Source organism: Drosophila yakuba, chromosome 3L (assembly GCF_016746365.2).
Source record: "Drosophila yakuba strain Tai18E2 chromosome 3L, Prin_Dyak_Tai18E2_2.1, whole genome shotgun sequence".
NCBI lineage: Eukaryota > Metazoa > Arthropoda > Insecta > Diptera > Drosophilidae > Drosophila > Drosophila yakuba.
Window position 1 is genome coordinate 23,380,565 of NC_052529.2, and position 13,349 is coordinate 23,393,913.

The 13,349-nt window shown below is 41.8% G+C and overlaps 1 long non-coding RNA gene across 1 annotated transcript; it reads right to left on the minus strand.

Annotated features, from left to right (window-relative positions):
• Positions 1-8,216: 8,216 nt before the first annotated feature.
• LOC120321517 lies at positions 8,217-13,195 on the minus strand. Its single transcript, XR_005561156.2, has 2 exons — positions 13,034-13,195; positions 8,217-8,625 (listed from the first exon to the last, which is right to left on the minus strand). It is a non-coding gene; the product is annotated as an uncharacterized LOC120321517 (long non-coding RNA).
• Positions 13,196-13,349: the final 154 nt, after the last annotated feature.

Sequence of the window (13,349 nt, forward strand, 5' to 3'; positions counted from 1 at the left end):
CCCCTCGCACCGCGTGCCTAGCTCTCTAGAGTCCTCACACCTTCTACACGTGACTGGTGTCGCGGCAGGGCTTTGTTGCGTCTGTACTTGTGCTCTTCCGCAAAGGCTTCCCGTTCCCTGTGCAGTTCCTCGTACTCATCTGCCAGGATCATGAGGGCCTCTAGGTCGTCCACGTGGTAGGATCTCAACGCTGTTCGGAGGTCTGGCGTGCAGTTCTCCTTGATGAGCTCCAACGTTTCCTTCTTCCGATACCCAAGGGGTCTTATCAGGGTCTGCATCTCTTGAATGCCTCCCTAAAGCCTTGCTTGCTTTGCCTCACCTTGTCCGCGAGCTTTGTGAAGTATCCCCTGGGCAGGAAGTACGTCTATGAACTCGGCCCAAGTCCTCCAGTGCTTGTTGTTGGCTATGTACCTCTGAGCCTTTCCTTGCATTAATTCCGGCATGGCTCGGGGAATCATGTTCAAGTCCAAACCGTACGTGTTTGCAGACCACTCCACCTGCTCCGGGAATTCGAGAGGCTTTTCTTCTCCGTCGAAACGAAACGCCCATTCTCTAACTTGCTTCGCCACCTTTGCGTAGTTCGGCTGGCTGGGCCTGGGTCTTTCTATACTTGGCCTTCTTTCCCTGCTCGTATCTCTCCGCTGACCTTCCCGCAGCATCTCCTCCATGCTCAGACTTGCGATGAGGTCTTCGCCTTCGGGGCTTGTCACCTTTACGCTTGGACCTGGTCTGTCTGGATATGCCGCCTCCAATTCTGTCCAGACTGCTGTGAGCTGTGGGTCGTTCTCCGTCTCCGCGTAATACTGCGCTAGGGCTAGGGATCCAACTTCTACCCATACTGCTTAATTTGTGTTTACTGCCGGGATAATCACCTTATTTGGGTGCCAGATGTAACGAACTGATTTTGTTTGTCTGCTCGCTACGGAATACGTGCGGCCAGCTCAGTAGAGTTTGTGCGTTCCTCCCACCAAATTTATAGAATAACGTGATCACCCGGTTACCAGTAATAACACTCGCAGTTTCGTTTTTGGATCTTTATTTTGTGCTTGGACTTACAAAGGAATCTGATTATACGGCCTTGGTGCTGGATGGTTTGTTCGGCGGCCTCGTTCCGCTGTCTCGCCGCTCCTGTCGTCCTGAATGTGTCGGACCTTCGTTGTTGGGCGCTCGTCGCTTGGGCTGAGAGTTGTTCTTACGCAGACTCACGACAGCTAACGGCTGTGATCCCCAAGGCAAACGCCTGTGGAACAGCAATACGTCAACCCCACGTCTGGTTCGGACTGGTGGCGCCGGTATCACGCCTGTTTGGATCGCACGGACACACCTAGGCGATCGCCTGGTTCAAGTTCGCGGTCTCCTAAAAAGTTCTCCGGGTCTACACCACAATCCCTGCCGCTTATCCTGTGCCCTCCTTGGTTTGACTTCGCCTGTTGGGCGCTTCTGGGCTACTCGTGCGTCGTCGTACTGGACCTTAGCTACCTGCGTCTCAATTCGGAGACCTTATCGTCCCGAACGTCTTGACGTAGCGATCTTGCTCCTTGTTGACTAACACGGCTAACACGGCTCCTCTGCTGACTTCGATTTCAAGTTGTTAATTCGTACACTTGTTCTCCTCGACTGACTGTCCCGCTTCCAGCATTCGGCCTGTTTATATAGGCCTCCTCTAACGGTTCACCCCTTTGGCCTCCAGTCTCCGGATCCAAAGTCCACGATTTTACCGTTGGCCCGGTCCAAAGTTCGATGTGTCCCGTCATTTGCCTTTGAGCCTGCTGACTCTCCAAACTCTCTTCTCAGTAAGTCCGGAGTCTCCACCCTCTCTCTCTCCATTTCCCGAGTCTCCAAACTCTCTTCCTCTAGAGTCTCCAAACTCTCTTTCTCCAGCCCAGAGTCTCCAAACTCTCTTTCTCCGGGCTTCGCACTGCCGTTACTACGCTTTGCCTTGTTGCGTAACTGGCAACGGAAGGCCCTCCTCATACGATCACCATCCGCATTTGTGCGGAGTTTCAACTCCTCACAACCTAAAACAAATCGAATCCTGATCATGAGCAAACAAGTTTTTAATGCTTGGAAAAACTTTAAACGCCAAAAATTCGTTCAAAAAGGAATAAATTATACATGGCAAATTAATTTAGTTGAAATGATTCCATTTAGTAAAGAAAACAAAGGATATTAATATTTACTAACCGTTATTGACACGTTTTCAAAGTATGCGTTCGCCGAAGCGGTTAAGACAAAGTCTGCTACAGATGTAGTACAGGCAGTGTCGGCAGTTGGACAATAACAACAACATAAGTGTAGTGCGATAGACTGCATTTGTGGCCCGTCAGGGCATCACTGTCCCCCTCACACTGTGAGCAGCTGCACAAGAGGGGAAACAAAAGCAGTGATTGTCTTACATTCAAATCTGCATATAATCGCGAGAGATGGCAAACTCTAGGAAAACGAAGCTTCTTGGCGAAGCTATGAGAGAAGCCGTCATGGATGAGGAGATTACAGGAGTGTTAACTCTGGCTGAAGAACTGGACACTAGCGGCAAGCTTGACCCATATGTTATAGCAGTATCAAGCAGTAATGCAGCCTGTGTCACTAGTACTGTGATAACAACTCATAGTCCAATGTATACCTACACTTCATCATCGCCCAGCATATGCAGTAGCGTGTGCTCAGCGTCTATGCCTCTTAAAGCATTGGGCGCTTCTATAGACTTCCCCCCTTTACCGGGCCTCAATGAATCTGATTCACCTAGATGGCAAAAAATCCAGAGCCAGAAGAGGAAGGTGCCATTGAACTCACCAAAAATTCAACGAAAACGTGCCGTTTCTAGAAATTTAGAACCCAGTGACCCTGTGTCAGCTAACAGGTTCGAGACACTATCAGTAGATGACGATGAGATGGACTGTATTAGTGTGGACGAACCATCGACTAGCGCTGAAGTAGCGGCCTACCGTTCTAATACCGCTTCTAAGGCTAAAGACAGCAACGTACATAATAAGAACGCAAACGTACAAAGTAAAACTGATTCATCTACGATAAACTCTGCTCATACTGGTAGTCCAAAACCACCTCCAATCGTTCTTATGGACGTGACAAACGTGAACGAACTTCTTATCGCTATCGAGGAAGTTACAAATCTTGAAAATATTGAAATCAAATCCTCTGTGGGCTCCACTCACAGAATCTACACCAAGGACGCTAATACCTACAGGGCTGTAGTACGACAACTAAATACTCTGAAAATTGAATTCCATTGCTATCAATTGAAAGACGAGAAGCCATTCAGAGTTGTTGTGCGAGGATTACACCATTCACAGCTCCATCACAAAATCAAAGAGGAATTACTCAGACAGGGGCATAAAGTTCAATCAATATATAACCCAAAAAGCAACAAGAGCGGTGAAAAGATGAACCTCTTCTTCATTAATGTAGAAAAGAATCTAAATAACAAAGATATACTCCAACTACGATCTCTATGCCGCCAACGCGTCAGTATTGAAGTAGCCAGAAAAGCGCACGACATTGTGCAATGTCGGAGATGCCAATCGTTTGGTCATACTGCAAGATATTGCTACAGACCTTTTATCTGTGTCTCTTGCGGTGAATATCATAAATCATCAGATTGTCCCAGAAGCAAAGAAGCACCAGCAACTTGCACTCACTGCGGAGAAAATCACCCAGCTAACTTCCGTGGCTGCAAATCCTATCAAAAATTGCTCAAAATGAACGACAATGTACAGAAAACTCCAATAGTGGGCATAAACAATAACTCTACACCTAAACATTATGAAAATGGAGTTTCTTATGCTCAAATAGCCAGAAATGCACTTCCAATCACGGAAAAACAAAACAAACGACCAGGAAACCTAACAAATAGGCTACAGGACGCCAATCAACAACAACATCACTACGGTGCAAAAAATCATGCGCACTTCTTCTCAGATGTTTCACAACAGCAAAATGCACAAGAATCTAATATAGAAACGGCAATTGCATCGCTCACAAAAGCTATCGAGGGTCTACACTCCATGCAAGCCCAGATGCTGCAGATGCTGGTCGCAATTAACGCGCAACTCACACAATGTCCCAAATAAAAATTCTCACCTGGAACACGCGAGGTGCTGCCGGCAAAATGACTGAAATCGGCCACCTTGCGGAGAGAGAGAATATTGACATTCTCCTTCTCACCGAAACGAAGACATCCAACCTTCAACTATTTGGATATGAAGTCTACACTTCAAATTTACCTGACGGCAGTCGCAGGGGTGGAGCTGCAATCCTGGTTAACAAAAAGATCAATCCCGAAAACTTTGTTGCTCTGTTAGTCTTGGTTGCACTTAGGATTTAATTACCTTTTTTAGTTTACTAACCGAAATCTTGATGTTTGATTTGCACAACACTTTCCAGCTGAGTAATCGCTTCTGTTTTGATTACGTGTCGAATCGCTAAACTTCTAACGCCAATCGCCCATGCTAAAGTCCAAATCGTGGGTGCCAAAATCCAAACATGTATAGGACAAATATTCATCGGATCAATCTACTGCCCTCCAAACTTCAGCTGGACTCAATCAGAATTTGATGACATATTCGCTAACTTCAACTTTCCAAGATCATTCATCAGCGGAGACTGGAACGCAAAACATCCATGGTGGGGTTCTGCGATCACCTGTCACCGAGGTAACTTACTTGCCGGTAGCGTCAACTCAATTAACGCCAACATCCTGGCGACTGGAGCACCAACATACTATCCAAGCGCAGTAAATCGAAGACCATCCTGTTTAGACTTTGCAATCTATCGCAACATTCCACACGACAAGCTAAACATCAGAGACAGCTGGGACCTTGAATCGGACCACCTGTCTCTCATCACTACATTAAAAACAGAAGTCACACAATGCACTCAACGTAGGCAACTTCTTAGCAAACACACAAATGTAGCTGTTTTCAAGGAAGAACTATGTAGATCGATACGCCTTAACATTAAGATCAACTCTGCTGCTGAAATTGACGACGCGGTAGACCTCTTCACTACCAATGTGACAAATGCGGCGAGGAGTGCAAACATGCACACTGTAAATAATCATAGCAGAGCCCTCATACGCCACTCGAATAGATTTGATCCAACCATTGCAGAGATGCTAGTCCGTAAGAGAGCACTGAGAAGACGTTATATTCGAACGCACAGTCCTGAGGATAAAGCTCAATGGCATAGATGCGCCAGAGAGCTTCACGTTGCCATGGCTGAATTGAAAAATGCGCAATTCGAACATATGCTAACCAATATGGATTATTCTAATGATTCCACTTTTAATATGTGGTCCTTTACCAAAAAAGTAAAAAGAATGCCACAGAAAGTTACGCCTCTGAAGAACAGCAATGGTAACTGGTGTCGCTCCTTAGAAGAGCAAGTACAAACATTTGCGGAACACCTTGGCGACAGATTCACTGCGTTTAATTTCGCATCCGAGGGGGATATCAACAGTATAAACGAAGTACTACAGCGCCCATTCCAGATGTCACCTCCAATAAGACCTATCCGTCTGGAAGAAGTCTCAAACATGATACGTACCCTCAAAAGACGAAAGGCGCCAGGTCACGACCTAATATCAGTCTCCTGCCCTCCTTATCGAAGGTAATGGAAAGGCTGATAGCTTCCCGACTTATAATACATCTAGAAGACAATGATACTATCCCAATGCACCAATTCGGATTCAGAGCTGGCCACAGTACGATTGAGCAACTGCACCGTGTAGTCAATCATATCCTGAAGGCCTATGACCATAAAGAATACTGCAACGGAATCTTCCTCGACATTCAACAGGCATTTGATAGAGTTTGGATCCCGGGACTACTAGCCAAAGTCAAAACAGCGCTGCCAGCCAACCTGTTTGAGCTCATCAGATCGTTTCTCACAAACAGAGAGTTTTGCGTCCAGTCCAGAGACGCAACCTCTGTAAATGTTGCCATTGCAGCTGGCGTACCTCAAGGAAGCGTCTTAGGACCGATACTTTACTCCATCTATACAGCAGACATCCCCAAGCCAAGCTATTATGAAATGACCAATGACAACAGCAAAATGCTGCTGGCCAGCTTCGCTGACGACGTCTGCTTTCTCAGCTCCTCGAACAGTGAGACCGAGTCGTCACAAATGCTGCAAACTTATCTCAACGAATTCGAGAAATGGGCCATGGCGAACAACATCAAAATTAACGAAAGCAAATGCGTAAACGTTTGCTTTACGTTACGCCGTAAAACAACTCCTGCGGTACACATTAATAATGTGGACATAGAGCAAGCAACTAATGCGAAATACCTAGGCCTCACACTGGACAAACGCCTAACCTTCCGAGATCATATTGCCAGAGTCGTCAAAATGTGCAACCTAAAGCGTAACCAACTATTCTGGATGCTAAATAAGAAAAGCAAACTACCTTTAAGATGCAAGCGTCAGATTTATCAGCAAATTATCGCACCTACTTGGAGATACGGCATCCAAATTTGGGGAGTGGCGGCTGCGTCCCACCGAAAACGATTCCAAACCGTCCAGAACAAAACATTAAGACAAATCACTGGCTGTGACTGGTTCGTTAGCGGCCAAACGCTTCACAATGATTTAAACCTGAGCCTTGTTGAAGACCAAATCTCGTTCTTCTCAAGCAGATACAACGATCGACTAACTGCCCACCGTAATCGTCTCGCCCGGAGATTACAGGGGGCTATCCCAATTCGCAGGCTCAAAAGAAGACATTTTGGGCTGCTTCTAAGATGATAGTATGAATATATTATTTACCTGAAACCTCACTACTCGAAATTTGACCTATTCCTATATATTAAGATGAAAACAAATTATATTTTATAATTAAGAGATTATTTACTTAAGACAACATTTAGGTTAAAGGCTTTAATTGACCTGTTCCTGAATAATATTAAATAAAGATGTTAATTAATTTAAAAAAAAAAAAAAATAGAGAAAATAATTAAAAGAAAAAAGAACCAGGTGCTTGTAAAGTGGAGCGGTTTCGACTCCAGCCACAACTCATGGATATCTGTAAATGATATGCTTAAGTAATCAAACACAATAAAATAATTTCAAATTCAATTTGGTTTTTGTTTATTTACATTTCTGTATTGTTTTGTAATTTACAAGGGTATACAATAATTTTTATACCCGTTACTCGTAGAGTAAAAGGGTATACTAGATTCGTTGAAAAGTATGTAACAGGCAGAAGGAAGCGTTTCCGACCATATAAAGTATATATATTCTTGATCAGGATCAGTAGCCGAGTCGATCTGGCCATGTCCGTCTGTCCGTCCGTCTGTCCGTCTGTCCGTCTGTCCGTCTGTCCGTATGAACGTCGAGATCTCAGGAACTACAAAAGCTAGAAAGTTGAGATTAAGTATACAGACTCCAGGGACATAGACGCAGCGCAAGTTTGTCGATTCAGGTTGCCACGCCCACTCTAACGCCCACAAACCGCCCAAAACTGCCACGCCCACATTTTTGGAAAATGTTTTAATATTTTTTCATTTTTGTATTGGCCTTGTAAATTTCTATCGATTTGCAAAAAAACTTTTTGCCACGCCCACTCTAACGCCCACAAACCGCCCAAAGCTGTCACGCCCACACTTTTGAAAAATGTTTTGATATTTTTTCATTTTTGTATTGGTCTTGTAAATTTCTATCGATTTGCCAACAAACTTTTTGCCACGCCCACTCTAACGCCCACAAACCGCCCAAAGCTGTCACGCCCACACTTTTGAAAAATGTTTTGATATTTTTTCATTTTTGTATTGGTCTTGTAACCTTCTATCGATTTGCCAAAAAACTTTCTGCCACGCCCACTATAACGCCTACAAACCGGCAAAAACTGTGTTTAAGACTCTCCTTCTCCCTTCCACTAGCTGAGTAACGGGTATCAGATAGTCGGGGAACTCGACTATAGCGTTCTTTCTTGTTTCTTATTGAGTATTAGTAAAGTTACTGCTAATTATATTATCTATATTATAATGACCGTGGGCTAAAGTGTTACAATTATCTGGTAAAATATATCTTTTATAATCCTTATAGTTAAGACTAATTTTATTAACAATTTCGGTATAATGAATGTGAGACCCACTACGAAGCGGCTTGCTGTGAGCCATAAAAAACCTTTTTATACTTAATACATTCAATATAATCTACATGAACCAACCTCTTAGTAACAGATTTTTTTACACCTTTAATTTTTTTTATACATTCGTCTTTAATTTTTCCTGGTTCTTTATTATCAGCCTGCATTATATTAAATTGGTTTTCTTGCTTATAGTTAGAAGTATCAAAGCTGTCCAAGTTACGGGGCTTGGACTGTCACCCGCTCTCCGCTCCGTCTTACGCTCTCCCGCTTTTCACCACAGAGTCTCCGCTGCGCTTGGGAGAGCCTAACTAATTAGAATAAGCACCAGTGTAAAAACTATTACGAACGATTAAACACACGCCCGGTCGCGCCTGCGCAATTACGAAAAGTCTAGTGTTCGCTTTTCTTCGAGTGTTTCTATTTCAGCATATTTGGAAAATTACAGGACAGCACCCCCCTACAACGCATCATTTTTGATCCATCCGAGCCAGATCACCAGGATTTTCAAGTTTGTCCACCTGCGAACAAATTATAAGATAAGTACGAAATTTCCATTCCTTTTAATTGCCGGTCTGCAGCAAAAGGTTCGAAAATCCAATTTCGTTCAATTTGCTGTAAAATTTGTTGTCAAATTACATATATTACATCAACATATATTATATCCACGTATATTACCGACATACATTGCGCATATTATCTGCATTCCCTTTAAACATATACCAAAGTTTAAATTGTTTCCCGTCGGCAAATCGAAACCACAAATAAAATTTATTCCAAGTGCCGACGCGGAAAAGGCGTTTTGTTTTCCATCAATTTTTTCCGTAAATTTCCAAATTAATTTCCGAGCAATAAATTAAAATCGGTTTTATATTTATTAAATTATTTTTTTTAATTTTTTTTTAAATTTAAAAAAAAAAAACCATAAATAAAATATACGACCGCCAAATACAAGTCGTTCACCCGACAAATATTTATACCCGTTACTCGTAGAGTAAAAGGGTATACTAGATTCGTTGAAAAGTATGTAACAGGCAGAAGGAAGCGTTTCCGACCATATAAAGTATATATATTCTTGATCAGGATCTATAGCCAAGTCGATCTGGCCATGTCCGTCTGTCCGTCCGTCTGTCCGTCTGTCCGTCCGTCCGTCTGTCCGTCTGTCCGTCTGTCTGTCCGTATGAACGTCGAGATCTCAGGAACTACAAAAGCTAGAAAGTTGAGATTAAGCATACAGACTCCCAAGACATAGAAGCAGCGCAAGTTTGTCGATTCATGTTGCCACGCCCACTCTAACGCCCACAAACCGCCCAAAACTGCCACGCCCACACTTTTGAAAAATGTTTTAATATTTTTTAATTTTTGTATTGGTCTTCTAAATTTCTATCGATTTGCAAAAAAAACTTTTTGCCACGCCCACTCTAACGCCCACAAACCGCCCAAAACTGCCACGCTCACACTTTTGAAAAATGTTTTTAATTTTTTCATTTTTATATTGGTCTTGTAAATTGCTATCGATTTGCCAAAAAACTTTTTGGCACGCCCACTCTAACGCCCACAAACCGCCAAAAACTGTGTTTAAGACTCTCCTTCTCCCTTCCACTAGCTGAGTAACTGGTATCAGATAGTCGGGAAACTCGACTATAGCGTTCTCTCTTGTTTTAGCTTCGTTATGCGAATAGCGTAGCACCATTTCAGGAGGAATAGCGTACCAGAGCGTCCATCTGACTCGAAACTATTAATTTTTGTTTCATGTGACCATATAACCTGAAAAACCAAATTTCGAGTCAGATGGATGCTTTTGGTATTTGCCTAGAGATCCCACAGTCCAGTCACCAAGTAACGTGAAGCAAACAGTGAAGCACGGTGGCGGATCAATAATGGTTTGGGGCTGTATATACAAAAACGGAGTTGGCCCCCTGGTCTTAATTGAAGGAATAATGCGGAAGGAACAGTATTTAAACATTTTACAACAAAATCTTCCATAAGTAATTCAAAATATGCGTATTGTTGCTGAAAAATGCATATTTCAGCAAGACAATAATCCCAAACACATTTCGATTTCGGTAAAAAATTGGATGTAAAAGTAAAATTTTCAGTCGCTGAAGTGGCCACCGCATTCTCCTGTTGTGAATCCCAAAAAAAATGGGTGAAGCCATGTAGAATCACAACTGGCAAAATATGCAGTCCCTCCAAGTGGAATGATGGAGCTGTGTGGAAGAACAAAGGACGTCTGGTACTCTATTCCTCCTGAAATGGTGCTACGCTATAAATGAAGACATTATTGATGAGCTAAATTCGGTCAGAGATTGCTTACTTACATTGAGCAGCAAATATCAAGAAAAAGACTCAGGCTGGGCTATTAAAAATTTTAATTATTTTGAAACTACTATAATAAAACTGGAAAACATTCCTGCCTACATTAAAGCGCCTAAAAAAATAAGAGCCTGTAATGCGCTTATAAACGTGCAGAATGCCGACGTATTTTGTTTCAAGTGGTGTATACTAGCATTTTTAGCTAATGAAAACCATGAAAATAGGACTTTTACAACCCCCCAGCAAAGGAAATATTCGAGAGAAAGGTGACAAAGCCTCAAAGCTATAACATTAATATTAATGATGAAACTATTGTGTATGGCGGAATGACTTTAGATTTTTCGGGAATTAAATTTCCAATCGAAACAAGAGAGAACGCTATAGTCGATTTCCCCGACTATCTGATACCCGTTACTCAGCTAGTGGAAGAGAGAAGGAGAGTCTTAAACGCAGTTTTTGGTGGTTTGTAGGCGTTATAGTGGGCGTGGCAGAAAGTTTTTTGGCAAATCGATAGAAATTTACAAGACCAATATAAAAATGACAAAATATCAAAACATTTTTCAAAAGTGTGGGCGTAGCAGCTTTGGGCGGTTTGAGGGCGTTAGAGTGGGCGTGGCAAAAAGTTTTTTTGGTAAATTGATAGAAAATTACAAGACTAATACAAAAATGAAAAAATTTCAAAACATTTTTCAAAAGTGTGGGCGTGGCAGTTTTGGGCGGTTTGTGGGCGATAGAGTGGGCGTGGCAACATGAATCGACAAACTTGCGCTGCTTCTATGTCCCTGGAGTCTATATGCTTAATCTCAACTTTCTAGCTTTTGTAGTTCCTGAGATCTCGACGTTCATACGGACGGACAGACGGACGGACAGACGGACATGGCCAGATCGACTCGGCTATTGATCCTGATCAAGAATATATATACTTTATATGTTGGAAACGCTTCCTTCTGCCTGTTACATACTTTTCAACGAATCTGGTATACCCTTTTACTCTACGAGTAACGGGTATAAAAATATGAGTTCGACATTTTGAGAAAAACAATGTCAACTTTATCATAAATATTTATGAAATTGATGAAGCAGGTGAAATAATTGTTGGTACCACGATTAAAACAAAAGAAAGAAAACGGAACCACATTAATATATTGGGAATAGATAATATTACCCAAAACATTATGCATTATGCGTATATAACAAATCTTTATACATTATGCTCTTCACAATTTTCTAAAGGAAAATCGGGAGGATATTTTTGTGAGAACCGTTTTCAGTGTTATCAGGTGAAAAGCACTACTCACAACAAACTGAAATGTGGAAAAGTGTCCTCATTTTATCTTGACACTAATACGACAACATCGTTTAAAGGGTATCACAAAAAATTATCTCCTCCAGTGGTAATTTTTGCAGACTTTAAGGCTGTTCTTGAAAATTATAAAACATGCTTGAATTTTTCTGCTTCCTCGTCAACCACGCAAGTACAAAAGCATACGGCATGTGCAGTATCTTTTTATATTTCCCATAAAGATTATCCTAATCTTAACGAGCTGTGGACCTACGAAGGTAAATAGAACAACATTTAAAAAAAATTATATTTAACTTTCATATTTAAATTTTATAATTTTATAAGCGTTGATTGTATACAAACATTTTGTAAAACTCTTAATGAAAAAACTAAGTCTGTATTACAAATATTGGGTTAACTCCAAGAAACCGAGGGATGACTCATTTGATGAACAGCTTCAAAATGGAAATGGTTGCGCCTGTGAAAAAGAAATAAATGCGAGCGACCTGGACAAATTCTTCGACCAATTTTCTGGAGAATACGTAGGTCCAATCCATAGGAATTGTAAGCCTAAGCTTAGTTTAATTTGTCTAAATATGATATCCATTTATTTGTTACTAAATTAGAGGGGGACTTAAGTCCCATAACTTGCAATAAAGAGCTCTATATAGCTCTTACGCAGACTATAAAAATCAATGCTACAAGCAGATATAAGATACATAGATTCAGTCCTATTTTTTTATACCCGTTACTCGTAGAGTAAAAGGGTATACTAGATTCGTTGAAAAGTATGTAACAGGCAGAAGGAAGCGTTTCCGACCATATAAAGTATATATATTCTTGATCAGGATCAGTAGCCGAGTCGATCTGGCCATGTCCGTCTGTCCGTCCGTCTGTCTGTCCGTCTGTCCGTCTGTCCGTATGAACGTCGAGATCTCAGGAACTACAAAAGCTAGAAAGTTGAGATTAAGTATACAGACTCCAGGGACATAGACGCAGCGCAAGTTTGTCGATTCAGGTTGCCACGCCCACTCTAACGCCCACAAACCGCCCAAAACTGCCACGCCCACATTTTTGAAAAATGATTTAATATTTTTTCATTTTTGTATTGGTCTTTCTATTTCTAGACCAAATTTCAAATTTCTATCGATTTACCAAAAAACTTTTTGCCACGCCCACTCTAACGCCCACAAACCGCCAAAAACTGTCCTTCGCACTTACACTAGCTGAGTAACGGGTATCAGATAGTCGGGGAACTCGACTATAGCGTTCTCTCTTGTTTTTCCTGTATTGCTTGGATATTAATTTGTGTTTGTTTTAGAAGTACTTACAACGCGGAGAAAAGACTCCAATTCCACCATTCATTTTCTCCGTTTCCAGTTGTAAATAAAAAAATAAAATTTTTACAACGTATTATTTTACATTTTATTTTACCGTGTTCCACAATCCAAGTGTTCTAACCGTAAATCAGGTGGACCTAATTACCATAAATCACAGTCACCTGTCCAATTAGTCGAAACTACGGCGTTTCCACTTCGTAAATCTTACACCACTTTCTCACCCATTACATCCTATACGGTCTTCTTCCGCTGCTTTATACCGTTTACGGCGGCAAGCTTAAATTTGATAAGTGCGGTCTAAGGAATC